This window comes from Chamaea fasciata, unplaced genomic scaffold (assembly GCF_029207755.1).
Source record: "Chamaea fasciata isolate MVZ Bird 193981 ecotype frontalis unplaced genomic scaffold, bChaFas1.0.hap1 SCAF_2, whole genome shotgun sequence".
Classification (NCBI taxonomy): domain Eukaryota; kingdom Metazoa; phylum Chordata; class Aves; order Passeriformes; family Sylviidae; genus Chamaea; species Chamaea fasciata.
The window spans coordinates 24251882-24273255 of NW_027094087.1; positions in this window are offsets into that span (position 1 = coordinate 24251882).

Consider the following 21374-nt stretch of genomic DNA (forward strand, 5'->3'; position numbering starts at 1 on the left):
CCTGTGCTAGTGCCATCTGTACTCTTAGACAGGAGACACCAGGCTATAGCCTCTGTTTCAGTACTGGCCAGATTGGTACATATGCTTTTAACTACATGTCAAAATATGCTTAAATTGGGGTTCTGAAGAGGAAGGCCAGGGTGCCTCTTCTTTTTCAAGGCAGCTAAACACCAGTTTACAGGAGAAGCGGGCTCAGGCTCTCTTAAACCCTAAGCTGATGTAGTAAATGCAGGACTACTTTTTTCCTCTGCTGCTTACTTCAGTTTCTCCTTGTGTTGTTGCTATTCTAGTTACAGAGAAGGAAAAACAGCACCTGAAAATTTGCATCTGCATCAACATCAACCCAGCCTCCTTCTAGGGATCCATGTACCCATATTCTTCATTTATCTTCATTTCACACTGTCATTCCTGCCAACTACATTGTCTCTGCCAAAAAGCTTTTGGAAAGAGGAAGTGTCATGAGAACCACTGTAATTATAGATCCAAACCTACACCAGCTGGGTCAGTGCAGCCACTTCAAAAACTTTTTTTGTGGCTAGGACCACATGTTCATATACATATATCTCTATTTTCACACGTGTCTCTTTTTTTTTACTTCTCTTCATCAAGCAAAAGCCACCATGCTCTGCAAATTTACAATAGCGTGTGCCACCAAACTCTAGATCTTTGCAGAAATGTGATGCTTGCAGCAAACTGAAAACAAGCTTGCTGTGTAAATGCTGATTTCATGGCACGGGTGCATTTTGGAGCAGTGAGATCATATGAAGCAATCCACAGTAAGCCTGTGAATTTGCACTGATAGATAACACATACAAATGTGGTGGATAAGGTAAAGGGGATCCTCGTCAGCTCTAGGAAGAGCTGGGCTTTGACAGAGCATCATCACAGGGATGGCTGTAAGCAGCCACTTAAACTCAGGGTTTCAGCTGTTCCTTTCTAGGAGACCCAGCTTAAAAAATAGACTATTCCCAAGCTGTGCGTGTTTGCCTCCACTGCCGACAGGATGAACTGTATAGTTTAACTTTCAATCTACCACCCTATTGCTCTCCACATGATCCCACTAACTGCTGCTCCAGGGTGGCAGAAAGGGCAGCTCAGAGGGTGAGAAATGCTTAAAACCCTCATGCCTTCTCCATACACAAGGACAGCCAAACAGCCCTGGGAAGATACAACTCTGTTTTCTCTTCTGACTGTGCCTACAGGTGCTTCACTGTGAGGACAACAACAGGAGTGCAAAAGGAAATGCAATATGGACAGTTCACAACCTGAGCAGAGGCCAAATGGAGCCAGTGGGGCAGAAGCAAAGGGTGGAGGAAACAGACCATGGCTACTCCAGGGTCAGCCTGTTCCCCAAACCATTCCACATCTCCTAAGCAGTGAACAAACCTTGAGCTGGTTCTGGTCTGCTGACCTGGAACATCTCAGGGTCATTCTTCTGGAGCTTGCTCTTGTGTGTATACTGACTTTCTACAGCATTATGCAGGCTTGCTGTGCAAAACCCTCCTGGATTCCATCATAAAACAGAAACTCAGGGATGAAAAAAAAAAAAGAAAAACTTTCAATTCTTTGAAAAGGAGCCAGCACTTGATTTATGGCTTTGTATCTCACTAGTGCAAGCTCAGTTGGGAGAGTCAGGATTTCTGCAAGGAGAAGGTTGTTTTGAAACCTCCTGAACTTTTCTGCTCCAGAAGGTGGTCTGAACATCAGGCTTATTTTATTTTTTTTTCTCTCTCTTTTATTTGGTGCACTCTGCGACAATCCCCCAATGAGACATTTGTTAGCCAGCAGAAGCAGAGATTCAGTCTCTCTGCATCAGTGCAGGATACAAACAGCAGTATGTACCTGCTTGGGGGGCTAGGTCAGGGCAGGCTGGGTGGACCTGTCACAACAAAAACCATTTGTTAGGCATGCAATGGCTTAAGGGTGCAGGAGCCTCCCCTTTGCAGTAACCTGCCCCCCCTAAGTGTGCCCTGGGAGATGAGCTGTGCAGACTGCATGGATGGACCTAGACCTGGCCTGTTCAGAGAGGACAGAGACACTCCAAGGCAGGCAAAGCAGGACTAGAGCTCTGTAGAGTACATAAAGCACTTCTTGGAGGCTGGTTTGCCCACCCATGCCAACCACTGCACTCTCCTGCTATGTGAAAGGCTGTACCCAGTGTCCACAGCACCCAAAAACATCCATATCCTTTCTTCCACACATTAAACACTACGAGTTACTTTCACAGCTGTTTTCTACTTTTTCCCTATTACTCCTCCACCTGTCATATCTGCCTTCTTTGTTCCACTTCTCCAAGACCTCATGCTGCACACTTGCAGGAGAAATGCTGCTGTGCTGTGTTGCCTTCCCTTCCAAAACAGCTCCCTCCCTCATACGCTGCTAACCATGAGGATCCTTCCCACACAAGAAGCTCTCCTCAGGATACCCAGGCATTGCAGTGGGAGGTGCCCTGCACAGAGCACACACCAAGGCAGCAATGGCTGTCCTTGTGAGCATGTTGTCCTTACACTCACACTGCCCAGCCCATCTCGGCCCCTGTGCAACGTCCACAAAGGTGGTCCAGTCATCCCCATCATTCTTCCAGAAACTTTGACTAACGGGACAAGCAGAATGTGCCTGTTACTGTCCCCTCATTCCCACAACCCTCCCTCTCTCTGTCCCTGCCAGGCACAGGTGATGTGTGGTGGTGTCAGATGACTACTTTATATCCTCATGAGTCAAACCTTAATATCCCTTAATATTTGCTCCCAGCATGTAAGTGGTGCCTCATGTTGTTTCCTTCTGTGACTTCAACATCCAATTCCTGTTCCCCTTGGTTGATTTTCTTGCAGGAATGATACCGTCTGTGGCAAGATAATACCCTCTAGCAGCTCCTCAGTACATGTGGTCACTCTGATTCCTTCTACCAAAATCCCCCAGCATGCAGAGCAAGGTGCCATGGAGCAACCCACATGTTCAGCTAACACAAAAACCTTTAACAGCAGCTCCTTTAAAACCTCAGGATAATCCTATTAACTCCTAGCTGCAGGTGCAAAGGGGTTGATACCTCCAGTCCTGTGCCTCCCACAGGTAGGGAGATGCTCCTGGGGCGCTCAGGCCCACACAGGCAAGCACACAAACGTTCTCCAGCAGGCAGACCTGTGCACACACTCACCCCACACAGCACTCACCCGCAGTTTGCTCAGTGTTTTGCTGGGAGAGATAAGCTGCACATTCGTTGTTGTGGTGCAAAGAGAAAGCAGAGCTCCGGGTCTCCATCAGAGGCAGGCACAGGCTTTTCAGAGGAAGGCTTCAATGCGTGACTCCGATTTTATCTCCCGTGTCCGGTTTGTCGTTAGCATCAATTGCCGGTTTGGTGGCATACTGATAGCATGATGTGATCTCTGTTGTCTCTCTCCTTTCCTCTGGGGTTAGGCACAGCTTTTTCTCATTACCTTTTTGCTGAAAAGTGTTTATCGTGGCAGATAATCTGAGAGAAAGCTTCTTCTTGAAATCATTTGTCTTTTAGCCATAGGAGTAGAAAGTGTCTCACAGTTCCAGTCTCCCCTGTCATTTAAGAGAGTCATTCTTCTTTCTTATACTACTGTACTTCAGCACTGGCTGTCCGGCTCTAAATTGTGGTCTGGATCTTTCCATGTGTAGCCAAAAAAAAAACCAAAAAAAAAACAACCCAAAGCAAAACAAAAAAAAACCCCAATCACACTTGGCATAAGAATTTGGGGTGTAAGAGAATCAATAGAGGGGGTCAAATGCTTTACTTCAGGCTCTGTAACTGCCTGTTGTACTAAGTCTACCGTCACGTGGAAGGTTTGATGTTGGCAGCTGCAAGTGCCCTCAGTCCCAACAGTGGGTGTCTACTCCATCAGCACGTGGTTAAAGGAGCAGGCAGAGCTTTACAGAAGACAACACTGCTTTCACTCATATTTCAGTTTTGAACCTCCAGTGCTTGAAGAGCACAAAGCTGACTGGCTCAAATCAAGTGCCGTGAAGAACTGCAGCTTTTTCTGTGGGTTGGTGAGAAGTGGAGAAGGAAAACAACTCTGTCCTATGGCTCATTTTACAGGTGTCATCTTGTCATGCAGAGAAAAATGATGAGATTAAGATTTTTTTTTTTCTGTTGTGAAACCTGAAGAATTTTTTTCACTGTAAGCTGGTGATGAAAAATTGAAACTTTTGTTCTTCCCCATGGAATGGAAATTCCACTTCAGAATGTTGACATTTTTGATCAAAACAAAGCTTTTTGATAATCTCAAAATTGAAGTATTTAGTTTTACAGAAGTAGCATGAAATACTGCATTTGAAATTGTTACAACAAACCAAGTGTGCGCCTAACACAGCTACTTACAGGAATTGCCTCCTGGCCTGATGATGGCTCCAGGAACACAGTGAGACACAGGACTCACATAGGGCCTGCTTCAAGCTGACCAGACAAAACTCATTGCATCACCATTGCTGTCAAGTTTTTGGGGCATCTTCAATGAAGACCAAAAGCTTGGTAGTTGTAAAAGTAAAGTCCTTTATTGCATGGCTAAATCAGCCTCATAAAATCAAAGTTGTTACAGTCCATGCAAGTATGCAGAAAGCCTTGTAGCATAAAGTCCCCACGTCCCCTGCAGAAGCAGCAGCAGCAACAGCATCTGTGATCTGTGTTCCATTCATGGTGGTGGTGAAGGATCCCCACATTCTCCAAGCAGTGCATTTTTATCTATTTTTAACCAATCAGGATAAAACACAATCTTACTCCTGCCTTGTTGGACCTATCCTCACCTAAAATTGATGTGCGAAAGTAATCATAATTTCTTACACAAATTCTACGTATATAATTCTATCTTGTTCTATCTAGGAATGCTAGCTAGCAAGGCTACATTGTTTTTATATGTCTAGAGCTTAGTTAACTTTGGAAAAGGCAATGCTGCTGAACTTTAAACTAGGCTTTAGGGCTTCTCTTACGAACTAGTGCAGGCTCTTATTTGTTTAAGGCACTTAAAAGATTCTCTACCTATTTAAAACTAAACTTGCATTTCTGCCTCATGTCTGTGTGGATTTATGTATTTTAGTTTCTCTGAAGGTTTTAATTTAGCCCTCACATCTTTGAGCACCCCTGAGCCTGTGTGGATGGGCCCCAGAGGGATTTTGCATCCTGACACATTGCCTTTTGGGTGTACAGGTGTTGGGTTTACTTCATCTGTGCCTAGAGCAGAAATGGGGGTGTTGGAAAGGCAGCCCAAGAAGTGGTGCACCCTGTGAAAATACGGGAAGAAATCTGTTCAGAACAAATCTGCATTTTATCCTGGGGGGAAAAAGGCATTTGTAAGGAACATTTTCACACAGGTCTGGTATGCATGGCACTGAGGGAGAAGAGGAACAGGAGGGGTATCCCGTGCAGATACACCATGGTACCGTCTTGCTGTTGCTGCAGTGACACGCGTGCTTTGTTACCTTTCAAAAGCAGCCCCACTCTGTGCCCACGCACGGCAGAGTGGACCCACACACACCTCTCCTGCAGGGCTCCACAGGCAGCTCCCTGCTTCCATGTGCATGTCAGTCAGAGCTCACACTACAACAGCTCAAACCCACACACTGGAGCGTCAAGGATTCTGATGTAGAAGTCAAGAGCAGGAGTAACACACCCTCTTAGCCTAACATTCCTACACATAGTCTCACACACACCCATGCTAAGGTGCAGGCAGGACTTGCAAAGCCTTTCCCTGTGTTTTCTCAAATTTCCTTAGGAGCAGACATGCTTACTCATTGGTTTAATCCCAAACACACATAGCATTCAGTCCTGCCACTCACAAATCATCCTGTCTCCCTTGGGAGAGTGGATCTGGCAGCCCTGTCTCCACTGAGACAGAGGCTGCAGTTTGTGCCAACAAGAAGAGAAATCCCGCCAAAACCTTGAGAACAGCCCTGGGCTCATTCACATTTTCGTCTGTTCCTGGGGGAAAAGAATAATAATAATAAAAAAAACCCAAACCAGCTGTGAATTTATTGACTCTCCCTTAAGAATCTCGGTGCAGTAAATTCCACCTTCATGGTGCTGGCTAATTATGCATTTATTTAACTCTGTTGCTGTGGTTTTTTTAATGATTCTCTGCTTGTTGTTTGAAGTTCATTGTCTATTATTTGCTATAAAAACCTCTGTCATATTTTTACCTCATTATTCCTAACAAACAGTGCATTTTCTGCCGCCCTCCCCTCTCTTTTCCCTGCTCTGCCTTGCTCCCTGCCACCCTCACCTCTCCGACTAGCACTCCCTGAGTTTCAAAGACCAGCTGTTAGCATTTTGTCAACGGAGTGCTTTTGAGAAACTTCTGTCACGGGCTCCAGCACAGCAGGGGCTGCTGAATAAAATATCAGATCTTCAAAAGGGAATTAAGGCAGGGAACAAAAGCAGCAGGGAGAGCAAGGAGGGGAGCAGCCAGTTCTGCGGTCCCCTCCCGCCCGGCAGTGTGGGAGAGAGACCCTTCGGTGTTACTTCGAGACAGATGCCCGGGACAGATGTGGTGTCCAGCTACTCAATGAGAATTGCCTTCGGGATGAGAAAGAGAAGTGAAATATTCTTCCAAGGGAAGAGGTAGTTCCACACTTAGTTCAGTGACATTGAACTCGAGTGCAAGTTTCATCCACTTGCAGCTACAACTTGCAGGATCTGACTCCACTCTCTGACTTCCTTACACTTGCCCAAGCTTCACTATTTAAGTGTTTCTTCCAGCCCAAAAAACAGCTTGAAGACTTGCTAATATTTTTTTTTCCAGGTAAAACACAAATTTTCCCAAACCAAGTTATAAAAAGGGAAGTGGATTAATGCACTTGGTTTCCACTGATAATTTCCAAATCAGCAAACACTCCTCATTCCCATCTTAAAAAAGGAGATTCGGGCAATTACAGGCCCATCAGCCTTTTCTTGATTTCTGGGAAGGTGATGGATGCTTCTGGAAACCATTTCCAAATATATTAAGGATAGAAAAGAGAGTACTTGGGAGCAGTCAAGCATGGATTTATGAAATAGACAGCATGCCTGGACAACCTCTCACTCTTTGTCAGATTATACCCTTTTCTGACCCAGAGATGGGGCAACTGGGAGGCGTTTTAAAAGCTTTTATTCCATTTTCAGTCTCATGTGAAGGGTGAGACAATACAGATGTTAATTCACACCACCACAATCAGAAGTCAACTATATCCTAATTACAATACATTATAAGTGTTTCTTGGCCTATCAGCTTTTGCCACGCAATGTTGTTAATGCCTTAAAGCCAACTAAAATTACCCCTCATGGGTCCTACTACAATGCATCTTTCATTGTTTTATTTCTCAGAAGTATCTAGTCTTATTTGCAAGGCCATTATTTGAAACTTGTTTCTAGTTCCGTTTCTCTCTCAACAATGTCTGTCCTATTCCATGGCATTTCTAAGTCAACATTTTCTATCTCGAAGTTTGCATACAGATACATACTATGTGAGCCTTCTGTCAGGTGCTGAGAATTCTCTACAAATCCATTTCCCACAACCCTTCACAATGAATATACCGCCTTAGAAAAGAAGGGAAGGGACTTGATGATTCTGTGATTCAAGAATGACCTGGACAGTGATGAAAAGAGCACTCAGCAAATTTGCAGAAGGTACAGTACTGAGGAAGGGCTGGTGCACCAGAAGGCTGTGCTGCCACTCAGAGGGACTGTGCCAGGCTAAAGAATTGGGACGACAGGAATCTCAAGAAGTTGGAAGGGAAGCACAGAGTCCTGCACCCAGGAAAGAAAACCTCATGAACCATTGTGTGCTGGGATTCAACTGGTTGGAAAGCCACTCCACAAGAGGCTCTTGGAATTCTATTGCACAAATAATTGACAAGGAGCCATCAGTGTGTGTGGCAGTCAGCAGCCTCTTGTGAAGAAGAACACTGACAGCAGGTCAAGGGAGGAGATCCTTCCCCTCCTCTCAGCATTAAAAGTGCAGAGTTTGGGGTGCTGTGTCCTGTTTTGGACTCCCCAATGCAATAGTGGCATGGACACACTGGAGGGAGTCCAGCAGTGACTACCTAAGATTATCAAGGACTTGGAGCATTTGACACATGAGAAGCTGACAGATTTGGGATTGTCTAGCCTTAATTAAGAATGGCCTAGGGTGACTCTCGCCAATATAAATACCTGATGGCAGGCAGCAGAGACACAATCAGACTCTAGTTAGTGGTGTCAATGAAAAAGCAAGAGGCACAGGGTGCAAAATGAAACGCAGGAAATTCTCTTCAAATATAAGGAAAGAAAAGTTTCGTTGTTTTGTTTGGTTTGGGGTTTGTTTTTGGTTTTGGTTTTGGTTTGGTTTGGTTTTGGTTTGGTTTGGTTTTTTTGGTTTGGTTGGGGGTTTTTTGTTTGGTTGGGGTTTTTTGGTTGTTTTTTGTTTGTTTGTTTGTTTGTTTGTTTGGGGTGTTTTTGTTGGTTTGTTTGGGGTTTTTTTCACAGTGAAGGTGGTCAAACACTAGAACAAGTTGCCCAGAGGGGCTGTGGGGTCTCTAGCCTGGGAGCTATTCTGATCCCATCCAGATACAGCCATAAGCAATGTGCTCTATTTGATCTTACATTCTTTCAGTAGAGGAGTTAGACTAGACAAGCTCTTTCCAGCCTTAACAATTCTGTGGCTGGAGATTCTCTGGTCACTGAGCACATTTTAGATGGATTTCAGAACAGTCTGACAGGAACCAGGAATCCAGAGATGTTCATAACCTAAACATGGAGTGTCTCAACAAATTCAGGATGATTCCAAGGAGAAAAAATCATCAAAACTCATGCCTTTAACCACAGTTTGCCTTTGAACATTTTGTAGCAGATAAATGACTTAGCTTGCTCTGCTTATGTTCTGCCATAATGCAGCATCTCTGTCTGGAAGAAGAAATGTTGGCTCATGTGGAACCCTTGGCCAGTGAAAGAAAGTTTCCACAGGGAGAGATGTCTACATTTGCTGTTTCACTTTTTCAGGTACATTGCAAAAACCCCACACCACAGGATGCCCTCTGCCTAATCAAGGAAACCAGTTGGCAAATTAAGAGCTCTCATTATCATGCAGTTTTTTGCTATCCATTGTGAAATTTTAGCTTAGGTGGTTATTAAGATGACTTAACCAGGCCTGTGCTCTCCAGCTCTCCAAATATCTAGACTACTAGTGCATATATCCTTTCATCATAACTTAACCAAGCTATGCATATTTAAATCTGTCCTTGTAAATAAAGTCACTGCAACCTTTGATTACATTCTTGCTCTGTACTCCATGCAACCTGCTAAATATTTTGGAAGTCAGGTGTCCAAACTGCAATGTTGTATTTTAAAAGTGGTTGCACTGGAGCTGTGTGAAGAGGATTTTCCTCCCACCTCTATGCCATGATACTTTCACACTTGAAGTTCTTACAGGAGGAAAAAATCTTGGATTTATCCTTTGTTTAGCAGCTGCCTTAGTGCTTACAGCACCACCAGCTGCTGCTTTTCTTTTTCTTGGCCAAAAAAAAATGCTTGTTTTGGATGGGATAAGTAAACTTTATGTATAAAAACCTGTTCCATACACCTATGCATGTGTACGTACATAAATTCCTCCTATCTTTGAAAGCCAGTAACTTGGAGCAGGACATTTCCTGAACTTATGTCCAGCTCACCCAAGTGTACTAGATAAAAAGCACTTTCAAATTTCATCACGTCACTTTGATGTATTACAAGCAGAATAACATACTTTGAAACAACTTGTTTCTTGGAATTCTAACAAAATTTCTCAGAACTTTAAATGCAAATCAAATTATTTCACAAAGAATGAAAGAATGTGATCCCCCTAAAATCACTGAAATTTTTGTCCATTTCTCTCAAAAGACTAATTTTTTTTAAAGGGAAAAACATGGACCTTTTTGCAGACCTGTTCCTGTATTCAGCCTTAATCAATTACAATGACTCGTATTTACTCATTAAATGTCATCTCTCTAGTTTCTGTTTTGTCTAATGATTTGGTTCCTCATTAGTGAGTTCATACTTACTTTTCCACCATATTCAGTGGTCTCAGATTGTAGTTTAACTTACCACACCTAGTTTGGTGACATCCTGTCTTAAGACACCCATTAATTACAACTATTTCAGTGGAGAACAGGCATGACTGGAGTGCTAGAAAATATAACAATGAATAAAGATCAAGGGTGGGACTCATTCAACAAAAGAGAAGTGACGGGCAAGATATCATGTAAAACTTCATGAAACAATTGAATTATTGAATGATCTGTATGTCTGTGGTAAAGCAAGCAAGAACCTCCAAGATATAATTGCACCTTCTCCTGGTCCTTCAGGTCCTTCCCGTTACTTCTTTATTTATACCAGTTTGGGCACATCTTTTTATTCTCTTTCATCCCTCTCAGTTATGCTACCTTTAATGCATCTTTATTTATTTATCCCATTCTAATATAAGAAATGCACATTATTAGCCTCCCTCTTTTCAATCTCCTTGAATTCCCTCAAAACAGCCAGGGAAATGCACAGTAAGGACATTAACAGGCAAGTGTCATATTAAGGGATAGACTGAGAATTTCCCAGAAAGCAGTGAGGAACCAGTTCCTTGGGTAGCAAAGAAATGAAATAAACAATGTAAGGGTCTCTCTCCTACTATTAAAAATCTTCAACAGGTCAAGGGCCAAAGGCATTTTCACACCATTGTTTCTGATTTACCTACGAACGCCAGAGCTGAGGTGCTACACAGGGTATTTTCCTTCAAAGGGGGGCAGCTAAAGCACGCCTGTGAATCCCAAACTGTGAGATACGCCACTGTCACTGAAGTAGCTGGATGGGTGTGCACTGAATTCAGGCATGATGTTCTGCTCTTGGGCCGAACAGACAGTATGGACACAGAGCATTAGCACACATGGCTCTGTAGCTAGATTTACAGACCTGCTTCCTGTGAAGAGATGAGCTAAAAAATTGGGAGGTGAAGCTGGATTTCGAACAGGTAAATAAAACAAGTTTAAAAAAAACTATTTCCTCCCTAAAGAGATAAGGCTGGCACTAGGTGACGTATAAACATCAAGGCAATCCGCACCATGCCAATGGATCTTTTTGTGGCAGAGCTTTAACACCCTGATGGGAAACACAAGAGTGATAATACCATATATTACCTCTGCCTATGGTCAAACAGTACTTTGCAGCTCAATCCATGGAGCTGTGGTATAAACTGTTTCAGGGGGAAATATGAAATAGGTGATTTTGAGAATGAGGTTTATTACCAGTGGTGCCCAATTCACCCCATCAGAATCTATACCACTTCTGGCATGAACATATCCACAGTGCCACAAAGGGAAAGAGCCTCAAAATTGCCACTCTAATGACTACACTTAAATTGCTGATCAGGTTGGGATTCAGAAAGCTAAAATTTCAATTCCAAAACATAGCCTGAGGCCACAGCATGTCTGAAGCACAGGTTTGACAGAAGGGCTTCTCATAGTGCTTCACTGACTAATGAGATTAAAGGGTTTTCATTAAATCAGTTGTAGTTATAAGGCTCTCCCCTTATTGCACTTGCATCTTAAAAAGGTAAGTGGTACTGTACAATTTGATACATTTGACTTGGAAAAGATTAGCAGCCAGTTTGAAGTTTTCCATTCAAAGTAATCCAGTATCAAAAGCCTCACTGGAGCCCCAAGAGTTTGGGAGAAATACTGTTTTGAATTTTAGTATTCAGACAGGGACAGAGATCTTTCTTTCTGGCTTCTGATCAAAGTGTTTTTCAAATGAAAACAGCCCACATTTAAAGTTCTAATACATCTATCTAAGACATTTCATTTAGATGTGCAACTATCCCAAATTACACAAGCAATGACAATTAAGAGTTCCAGGGCATATCAGCTCATAGACAGGGATCTGGCAACAAAAGTTGACAGAAGGCAGCTGATGCAAACCCCTCACTGATCAGTCAAATGCTGGTTTCCCCCATTTCTGCTATGGTACACTTTTCATTATGTCAGAGAGATCATCTACTGCCTGTTGGTAGTCCACCACTGGCAAAACTAATTCTGAAATTTCACAATGGGTTTTATGATCGAATTCTAAGCAAAACACTGAGTGCAAGGAAAGAAGGACCTTGACCAGTGGCTAACACAGATGAAATCAGAGGATGCAAATGCAGACCTCAGAGCTCAGTCACTTAGTCCCATCCCAAATCTGTATCTTCATTTCTCCACTGCACTAGAAGGAGGTAAATTCACTGTGCACATTAATAAAAAAGCTTCCACATGTTGAAAAACTGGGGGGAAGTCTAGGAAGCAGGGGAAGCATTTTATTATCATACACATGCACATTTTCCCAGCTGTATTTCCTCAGGTGGGAGGAGAATTCTGTGGCATCCCCATGACATGAGGTTAAGGCCCTGCAATGGGAAATAAAGCATGGCAGCTGCAGCCTGTCTACACTTCTCACACTGGAGCTACTCACATTAACAGCAGATGATACCTTTTCCACTGTAGTCTCTGCCTACTGGAGCATTTGTTAGACATTAGAATGCAGCAAGGTGTACATGGAGAAGGCTTAATGTTACATTAAAAAGTGCCAAGATCTCCTCAGGCAGTCATATCAGCAACTGTATATTATCACTGTACATTTAGGGAAAAACAGTACATGCCTTTTGCCACAGTCCCCCGTGGGCACAGTATTGGCTGTAGCTGCCAGCCAGAAACCACTCAGACTGTAAACCACCAGCATTTGTCACCCTACCACCATCCTCCTTTACCCCACCCACCCTTGGGCAGCTACAGTCAAGATTTTATGATCACCTGGGTAATAGGGCAATAGATTTACACCACTCTCTTAGAGCACAAGTTTGAAAGAGCCAGTAGATGTTTTTCTGAGCATGTCGAGCAAATTTCACAGTACATGGCTGCTACAATTAGCACAATATTAAAACAGAATATGGAAGTATCTGGAAAAAACTTATGTACTACAAGAGCACTTCATGCTAGGATTCCAAATTAGTGATCCAGTAAAGCAGCTCTGCTCCCTGCTCAGCATGGCAAGATGATCCCTGTAACCTATTCAGCTCCTGATGATTGCTGTAGGAAGGATAGCCAAAGCATGGGTCCATGAGACTTCATTCGCCACAGCAGGAGCTGGAGATCACCTCAAGAAAAGAGTCAATATTTGATAATGCAGATAAAAGTTAGGCAGGATACTCCCAGAGATCATTTTATAAAGGAGAAGACTGACACCTCTGTGTCCTGCAGATTTTTTTGTTGTACCAGCAATACCCTCTCCCTCTGTTCACAGGGCAAAGGTTGCCCATATTACCTCCATATTCCCTGGAGAAGAGTGTATCTGTGATATGTACCGTGCTCCCAGACCTCACATAACCATAGAGGAAAGCAAGTTTAGCAGCCTCTACTACCTGGGCCATGCCTTTCCTTCTAACCAGAACATTTCTGAAGCATTGCTGCAAACTCCTCCGTGCAGCCACTCAATATTTCCATTGAACTACTGTGGCCTTTTAGCTACTGCCCAGTTTCTCTGGGAAAACAGACCTTGTTGCATCTCAGAGTGAAAGACTGACCAAGTTAAAGGAGAGAGGAAAGGCAGTAAAATAATCTTTAGATTCTTTGAAACATACAACAACTCCTTTTGGAAAGATAACTGAAAGCAAGCCATTGACAGCAGAGGCTAGAGAGAAGGAAAGCATACTTCAGTGTAGAGATTTATTAAGACCTGTCTTTTCTTTAACTGCAACTGTACACAAGATTGACATATCCTGTAAGCTACCTTTTATAAAGTCCCTAGACTTGCTGCAAGAATGCAAGGAAGGCCATTTCATCTGCAGTGCATTTACAACTGTAGTTTAAAGGATTTTCTACTTTCATATCCCAGCCTCAGTTGCTAGATGTCTCTCAGGTCAGTGTTTTACTAGCTTAGAGTTTGTCAGCTGGCACCTGCAGTGCACTACTTGTACCACTTCCTAACTCTTCCAAAATAAAAAACAAAATAACAGAGGGTAGAGTTCAGAAAGTAGATGGCTCTTGATCCCTGACCCTGAGTGGGAGACTTACAAGTAAGTTTGATGTACACTGATCCTGGAGGCAAGCAGAAAGGTGGACAGAGACTGTAAATTCTGGTCATGTCTCCAGTAGTGGCACCCCAGAGGACAGTCTTGGCACCGCAGACACTCTGTGCTCCCGACCCGGTGAGCACAACTTGCACACAGAAACGAATAAATGAGGAGCTGGTGCAGGAAGGTCCCAAAGCCACTACTCATTTTCCTTGAATGGCAGTTTTGATTTAGAAATTAAGCATATCTTCTCTTGAGGTCAAATGAAGTAGTCATAATCTGATTAATCATTGATAGATCATTCAGAAGTAGGGCCAGAAAGCTCCTCCTATCCCTTCCTTAAGGAAACAGAGACAGCCCAATCTTGGCTATTTCTGAAGATCCTTATCCAATTACTTAAAAAGTAAGAATGATTCTAATGCCTTCTTGAGGCATCTATTAGAGTAAATGGTCTGCCCTTACTTCATACTCTCCTCACCCACACAGAGGGTAAGTTACTTAACACTGCTCCTCCACCAAGTCCTCAGTAAAACATCCCTCTCCTATTTCCATTTCTCTGTTTTTTAGTGAGGATAGTCTCTCAGAGGAAGCATAATGCCCCTTTTTCCTAAATCCCTTTTCTCCAAAGATGTTACCAAGGTTGAACAAGATGGTCCCACTAGAGTGTCCTTAGAAGTAGTCCCCTCTTTCCCTACATACAAAGACTATTTCTCCCCTCCCCCATTTCTTTTCTTTTGGAGATGGAATAACTCTTGCCTTTTGCAGATCATTTAATCCAACTGGTCTTCCTTAGAACTGCTGCTGAGATCACCACCCCCCATTTGTATTCATGCATTTGATTTCTCATTCCTAAGGGCAAATCTCTATACTTGTCTTGAATTCCATCTGATTCATTTTGGACCGTTCCTCTTGATCAAAATCCTTTTGAATTCCAAATCAATCTTTCCTTGCCTTTGCAGTCAGTCTTAGCTAGCCAAAGCAGTGCTAGACCCCAAAACCAGCACGGAAGGAATAGAGAAGGGTTGTGCTGCAGTGGAACTAGGGTCACTTGGCTGCAGGATGATCACACACAGTCACCATAACTAGACACATGTGGCTTGACTTGTGACAAGAAAGAATCATACTCACCTGCTAGCATATAAATAGTCACAGGTTTTACTGCTATTATAGGCAGAGTTTCTGAATATTAGTGTTTCTTTGCTTTCAAATTGAGGTTGGCATTGTGTGAGAAACAGGATTTGGATTTTCCAAGTTGAAGCAAACCCATGGCCCAGAAGCTGCAAACAATTGTAGGGGCTGTGTACACACACAGAGACATGTCACCTGCTCATAAAAAGTGCTGCTCAACTGCCTTCAAAGAACAGATAGCAAAAACAACAACAAAAAAATAACGTTGCTCTTTTCTTTCCCCCACCTGCTTCCTCCTCAGGAGCTGTGGGATCTCATATTTTCCAACTCCCCTTCAGCAGTTCTGGGACCTGCTTTTCTCTATCACATTTTTTAAGTGTCTGTAGTATATTCCGTACCTTTATGACGACACAGGGAACAGTTACAACTCAACTGCACCTAGTAAGTACTTTGACTTATACATGAGAAAATAACACCAGCTACAAGCATAACACTCTCCTACCCCTCTGCCTTTGAATTCAAGTTCCAGGTTAGTACCTGCCTCTTTTCCACTTTTCAGTGTTTGTTTCAAAGATACATTTTGAGCTAATCTCTCAAGAACTAGGCTTGGACAGTTTAGGAAAGGTGAAATGAAAGAAAAGGTTTAAATCTCTCTCTCAAAAAAAAAATTCCACTTCATAAAAATTGTGTCCTATCTTATAAGCAAGGGTCAATATCCAAAGTGTGCAAATAGGCTTCACGCTGAGTCTTAAATTCTTCAGACATAAGTAAATGGTATTATGCCCTGAAGACAGTTGTGGACTTAACCAGACCTCAGAAGAAATACTTAATGATCACAGCAGGCAAGACTTTTCTCCTTGTCCTGACCAAAGAACAGGTTGGTGGTAAGAGACTGGAGCCCTTTCTGCTTATATTCATGAATATTAAATTAATAGAGCAGCAAGGATCTTAGGCTGTCAGAGCAGATGAGGGTTAGAGTCTCTGTAGAATTAAAATGCACTTAAAATATGTATGAGAGGAGGAGTTTTGAAACATGGGGGAAGAGAAGAGGGAGGCTACAGAATTAGGGCCAAAAAAAATCTGGGTACAGGAGAGGCAGGGAGAGAAAAACACCTTTTCTTTTTTATATTCATACAGATCAGATGAACATACTTTGTTTACAGAATCATCATGACCTCTAAAAGTGTTCTAAGCACTTTAACAAACTTCACATTCAAGGCAGCAAGAGCAATTCAAAGATTGTCAGAGCTTTGGTAATTCAGAGATGGGAATCCAAGTGCCACAAGTATCAAAACTAAAACCATTGCTTCAGGTAACCCAGAAGCAAAGCTCTGCTTAAACAATACTTGCCTCTAGAGCAACATAAGCCACTACAAGAGCTGGTAAGGGAAGCCTTCTGGTGAAATCCAGAACTGCAACAAGAGACAGAGGATCACTCTTCTGCTCCTCAGGATGGAACTGCTGTTACAAACATCGGTTATTCTCTCTCAAGGTCAACCCTTTGCAAATATTCACTGTCAAGTCAGTATTAAGGCAGACAGTCTACCATGGGAGCTGTCCTAGGCCTGGGTGGGACCCAGATGTTATTCTGTATCACCTCAGACCATTGCTGGGGTTGCAGGTAAGGAATTCTCTGGTTTCCAAGAAAAATGGCATGGTTTCCACTGGAAAGGCATTGTCCTCATTGTTCATTATCTTGGGGTCCCTGGTGAGCATTTTTGCATGTGAATCCCCTCTCCTTCATATACTTTTGTTAATAATACTGTTGCTGTTACTGTTCCTCTTCATATCTCACTGCTGTTTCCAGTAAATTGTTCTTATCTCAACCCATAAGCTTCAACTTTTGTGCCTCCAATTCTCAACTCTATTCCTCTGGAACAGAAAGGATGAGGGGGAGGGGGGAGCAAGCAAGCAGTGTGTGGTTTGGAAGAGTCTCAGTGGGGACACTGAACTGGGGAGTACCATTCCTAAACCACAACAGAGGACCTCTGGTTGCTTTACACACTTGACTCTACAGAAGGAGAGTTGTGTAACAACAGCCCATGTGGATTTACCCAAAGGAACTTGGAAGTTAATCCCACCTATGATGCTTTCCAAACTCCATAGCTTGCTGCAGCTCCAGGAGACAAGAATCTGAAGGCAGCATTAAGTGACCCTGTGTTGAGTGTTAGGATAGACCAGAGTATCTACAAGATAGACGTGGATCCTGATGAGGAATTGGAGGCAGAACACAGATGGGCTCAGCTTTCCTTCTCTTTCCAGTCAGTTGGTTAGGAGCAACTATCCTCAAAAAGAACCAACTAAATCCACAGATTAGTTAAGCTCTCCTATTTAGATATGGGCCTTTGCAAATGCTCATAGCTTTCCATGCCATCTCTCATTTTAGACTGCATAGTCTTTAATGCCATTTCATTCTCAAACAGTGTAGTGGTTGCCTAGAAATCAGTGCAACCCCGCATCTTGTGTTCAACCATAAAGGCTCCAGAAAACTCAGAGAAACTTCTTGGGTGGCTAGTACAAACACAGATACATAGATAACTTTCAGCTTTTGACTTTTGACACTCTGACTTCAGAATTCCCTGCACAGTCTAAGCTGGTAGTCTAAACTTCAAGGCACAAGGCATTTGAAATCACACTTTTACTATAGCAAACAGCCTTGGTGCCTCCTATTTTTGTAATGACTCAAAAAAAAAAAAAAAAAAAGTCAAGCTTTTCCCTCTCAGAAGGTCAGTGAGGTATGCAGGATTTCATAGCATCTGCGACACAGGCTGATGCACTACAGTGAAAGTAAACCTAGGAGGAAAGAAGCAGAAGGAATTGAAGTGAATCCACATGGGCTATTAGCCCCACATTAACACTTAAATAGAGCATTATTTCATCATTTGCCAAAGTTCAGATAAGCCCTAACCTTTAGCAGATAGCTCAGGAGGAACTAAAATGTGGGGATAGCTGGGGTGGTTTTAGCCTTTTAAAACAATGACATGAAAACAGCAAAGTCTGGATCAATAGAGAGAAATTAAATGATAGCCTTAAAGAATGAATTTTAAAATCAGGATCTACCTGAGGCTGTTTTCAACACAGAGCTCCACAGAATTTCTGCAGAGGAGTTTGTGGTACCTCAATGATATCATAAAAGTGACACAAAAGCAGAGCTTAAACCTACAACACTGCCAATAACCTCCCCCTCCTGAAAAAACCCAGAAGTGTTACTACAGAAACATCAGATTGATTCTACCAAACACTATCAGTTTTTGTTTTATAAACAGAGCAGCTGGACTTACACTGGTGGTAGAGGAGCTTCACCTAGGTGAAGCTTACCAGTCCATTAAGAGCCTGCTGCAAGGTAGAATCCACCAAAGCAAAAGTGCTGGCAATTAAACACTTATCAGAAGAAACTTGCAGGGGAAAGGGTTTGTCAAGTCAATTGTATTCTTCACATCCCCAAAAGGACAGGGTCATCTATCCTTAATACTTCTTCTGTACAAGCTTTACAAGAAATTATCTGAGAATGCTACACTGTGCAATAGTCCCAATATTTTGGCTTCTCACATCACTATCTGCCACCAGCTGATCCTCATATCCTGCACAGGAGAAAAGAGAAGAAAAGCATTGCAGAAGTGTCAAAAAGGCATGACTTCAGAAGGAAATTCAAACCCCCTCATGAGCATCTATCCCCAATGTGTAGGAACACGGGGAGGCTGTGGAAGAAAGATGAAAGGGGACACTTTCATGACAATCTCACTAGAGGAGACCAAGGCACATAAGGAAAATATTTCATTCCCATTTAAGTTAAGAAGTAGAGCTGAAAAAGATACAGCTGCAGTTGATTCTACTGCATTCCTTTTACTCATTTGATTTTTTTTTTATCTTAGATATCCAAAAAAAAGGCATGAAGCTATCTTAGTGCCTTTCTCAAGGGAGACTGATCATATTTTATATGATTTACCCCAATCCTAGATTACCTTGAATATAAGCAAAAAGATTTTATGGAAAAACCTTAATCAATCCCTTCCTATCTGAATATGGTTCCACCAGGAGAGAGTGGGAATTGTTACTGAACAAAGGCATTCTTTTGGTTGGTTGGTTGGTCAGCAGTTCTCACAATGTCTCCTGGTCAGATGAAACAAGTCCAGGTTAGTGGTCATTCATTCATCCCTGTAGAGGCCACAGAGAAGTGAGAATCAGGGGTACTCTGGGTTGTTATAGAAGGACAGCAGGCAGTCCTTGTAAGTTATAATTTGAGAGCTGTCATCTGTCCCCTCCTCAGACTTCCTTTTGGTATGGAAGAAAGAGAGCAGAGCCAGCTCTGGCCTCTCTCTTTCTCAAGGACCTGCTTTACACATAAATGCCCCTTCCCTGCAGACAGCTAAGTGTTTCCTACTACTACTGGTCAACAGGTAATCAGGCTACATTCCCACAGTAGGCTCCAAGAGGAGGAGGGTTCATGACTGCAGCTCCCAGGAGCAGACGTTGTGCCCTATCAGGATGAGTTACACAGCACAGAGTTAAACTAGGAGTTAAACCAGCAGCTGTAGCCAACAACACACAGAGTCTGCCAAGTCTGATAAAGCAACCTCTTGCTCATCATCCCTGAAGTCTGCAGGTGCTGCCAAAGCCCAGTAGTAAATGGCGAGGTGATATCAGGAAGTTGTCTCACTTAATGACATTCAGCACTGCCCTATGGCAAAGGCAAGCCCAGAGGTCTCCTGCCTGGACTGCTTCATTACAGAGTCAACACGAAAGGAATACCTCAGCTGCTTATCTGATCTTTCCTGACATGGCCACAGCCTGCAGGTGACTTAAGTGCAGGTTTTGTTTGTTTGGGATTTTCTGAAAATCAACAGTTTATTCTATTACTTTTCCAATTTAGAGACTTGAAATTACTCTACTCATTGGAGTGGGAATAGCAGAGTACTTCCTTGCACAGTTCAAATCACTAGATATTATGTTTAATACTGCCTCTGTCCCAGGAGGATATGAAACCAGGTACTTCCTGAATCAACATGAAATTCACAGGAAAGGAGAGCTCTACATTTCAAATCCTCGCTGCAAGCCTGCTTAGGACAGAAGGGAAAAAAACATATGAATACCTGCAGGTTTTTTTCAATAGAAGACATGCCTTTTAGGAATTAATTCTGAAGACTTTGTTTGTTTGCTTATTTAAATTAGTCCCTCACAGCGTTTTCAATTTGTTCTCTGTTACAGATTGTTCTAGTTGACATGGCAGAGGGTAGGCTCAGAAAGCCTAGGTGTCCCCACCCACCTCTATTTAAACACTAAGGAGGTACCTTTCTCCATCAGAACTTTCCCCTTGCAGGTGCCATCAAAGCCATCTCTTCAATTTAGGAGTTGGCAGCTTTTCTCTGAGGCAGTACTTTGTCTTCACACACCAAGAATCACACTGAAGATAGTCAATCATGCTGCTACCATGCTGATCTCCACTTCTCAGAGGAGGAAGCAGCAATTCTGCTCTTCCAGAACAGGGAGCACAGGAAAAGCTAGAATTACTCACTACAAGTATTTGTGTTGATCAGGGGGCTGCCAAACACTTCTTATTGCTGCTATCAATTCCATTCCTCCAGGACAGGGGTACACATAGCTCTTTTGGCTCCCAGTGATCACAGCTGCTTTCTATGCCCTCATTCTGGGCTATTGAGTTCTTATCTTCAGAGAAACAGTGAGGTACTTAACAGCAGCTGAGACCACCTTTTATTTTATTTTATTTTATTTTATTGGATTCTCAGGAGTCCCAGTGTCCAGGAAACATTATATAGTAACATTCGTCATGTTAAAAAAAATGACACAGCCAAAGCCATCATTCCATGTTTTATAGGCTTTCATTTTCAATGTAAATGAGCCTGGAACTAAACTGTGACCAAGCAAGACATTCAGCCAAAAGGTTAAGAGCCAGACCCATTGAAGAGACCCTTGCCACTTGTTTTCTCCATACCTTAAGAAGTAGGGTTTGATTTGTGTCTCCTTTTGATCCCAGTGCTCTGGGAAGATGCAACGGGCACCTACAAACTAGCCCAAGCAGCTCCTGTGCCAGCTCACCTTGATCACCTTGGGATTGATCTCCATCCCAAGGCTCAGAGGATGGTGAAGCAGCACAAATCATTCCAGCCAGCATTGCCAAATGCTGCCATCCAGCCATCCACAATGGATTCATAGCATTTCAGATAGCGCAAAGTTGCACGGGAACCCCGA